Consider the following 1266-nt stretch of genomic DNA (forward strand, 5'->3'; position numbering starts at 1 on the left):
GCCAGAGCTCTGAGCTGGCTCCTGGAGCTGCCGCTCCATTCACAGAGCAGTGAGCGGGGTGCAGGGCTTGGCTGGGGTGTCCCCACCTCCAGCCCCACAGGGGCCAACACGATGTGACACGGACTTTGCTTCTGTTTGAGCTCGCTTTGTTCAAAGCCTAGGAAACGGTACATGTGCACTCTGCTCACACCTACACACGCTGTGTTAAAATAACACAATTAAGGCTGCAAAATCCCCCACTCACAAGGCAATTTGCAGCCCCTCAGCTGTGGGTGGGAGATATCTTTGCAGCCTCTGCGCAGGCTGGGGGCCGGGCAGGGTGCTGGCGTCAGGCGCTGCCCCACGCGCCGGTGACAGCGTGGGGACAGGCAGGGGTGGCGGGGGTGGCAGCCTGGGGGGCTGAGGCAGATGTCCCACAGGAACTCGGCCTTTCCCTGCGCCGTGCTCTGAGCCGCCTTCGCTCAGGAGCCGGGGATTAGGAAAACCACGGAGAGCAACTTTTTACACAGGGAGAGAGCGCCAGGACAAGAAGGAATGGGTTTGAATTAAAAGAGATTTATGTTGCATATCAGGGAGAAGTTCTTCCCTGTGAGGGTGGGCAGGCCCTGGCACAGGGTGCCCAGAGAAGCTTCCCCTGGATCCCTGGAAGTGCCCAAGGCCAGGTGGTCAGGGCTTGGAGCACCCTGAGACAGAGGAAAGTGTCCCTGCCCATGGCAGGGGGTGGGGCTAGATAATCTTTAAGATTCCTGCCAGCCCAAACCATTCTGGAGTTCTGTGATTCTGTGACCCAGTGCAGCCATGCCCAGGGCTCCTCCCGGTGTCCAGTCTTTGACACCAAGGTGTGACCTGTGAGCCACTGTGTGCCTCTGCCAGCAGCTGTCCCCAAAACTGAGGGCCAATAACCCCTCCTCAAAAAACGCACAGGAAGACCCCCTGAGATGCAGGGTGGGGGGGGGGGGGGGGGGGGGGGGGGCTGCCGACCCCAAGCCCTGCATCCCCATCCTCACGCTCCTGGGAGGGCCGTGTCCCCTCCCAGCTCAGCGAGCACTGCCACTCTCCAGATGGAAAGGCTGGGAAGCAGGAGCTGGAGCTGTGCGCCCAGAGAGCCTGGGCAGAGCTGCACCGCCTCCAGCCTGAGCTGGGAACCAGGCACGGGGCCCGTGGGGAAGCAGGGAATGAACCAGGGTGATCCACAGCCAGGAGCCAGCGGGAGGCCGGGGAGGGAGCGCGGCGGGGCAGCAATCAGCGTGCCCTGCCTGGGGAGCA

The sequence above is a fragment of the Chamaea fasciata genome, unplaced genomic scaffold, assembly GCF_029207755.1.
Source record: "Chamaea fasciata isolate MVZ Bird 193981 ecotype frontalis unplaced genomic scaffold, bChaFas1.0.hap1 SCAF_16, whole genome shotgun sequence".
In the NCBI taxonomy this organism is placed as follows: Eukaryota; Metazoa; Chordata; class Aves; order Passeriformes; family Sylviidae; genus Chamaea; species Chamaea fasciata.